This window comes from Oryx dammah, unplaced genomic scaffold (genome assembly GCF_014754425.2).
Source record: "Oryx dammah isolate SB20612 unplaced genomic scaffold, SCBI_Odam_1.1 HiC_scaffold_1, whole genome shotgun sequence".
NCBI classification, from domain to species: domain Eukaryota; kingdom Metazoa; phylum Chordata; class Mammalia; order Artiodactyla; family Bovidae; genus Oryx; species Oryx dammah.
The window spans coordinates 61,029,936-61,030,487 of NW_024070185.1; positions in this window are offsets into that span (position 1 = coordinate 61,029,936).

The window sequence follows — 552 nt, forward strand, 5'->3', positions numbered from 1 at the left end:
TGCTGAAGCTGAAACTCCAGTACTTTGGCCACCTCATGCGAAGAGTCGACTCATTGGAAAAGATTCTGATGCTGGGAGGGACTGGGGGCAGGAGGAGAAGGGGACAACAGAGGATGAGATGGCTGGATGGCATCACTGACTTGATGGCTGTGAGTCTGAGTGAACTCCAGGAGTTGGTGATGGACAGGTAGGCCTGGTGTGCTGTGATTCATGGGGTCGCAAAGAGTCGGACATGACCAAGTGACTGAACTGAACTGAGATACAAACTATTATATACATTTAGAATGCATAAGCAACAAGGTCCTCCTGTATAGCACAGGGAATGGTATCCTTTCTCCTGGGATAAACCATAATAGTAAAGAAAAAAAATTTTTTTTAAGAATGTATATACATATATATATATATATGTATAATAACTGAGTTACTTTGCTGTACACCAGAAATTAGCACAATGTTGTAAATCAACTATACATCAATAACAATTTTAAAAAATTCATGCTTTAAAAGTGTGCAAGTCAGATGTTTCTATTGTATCACATATTTGTGCAGCCA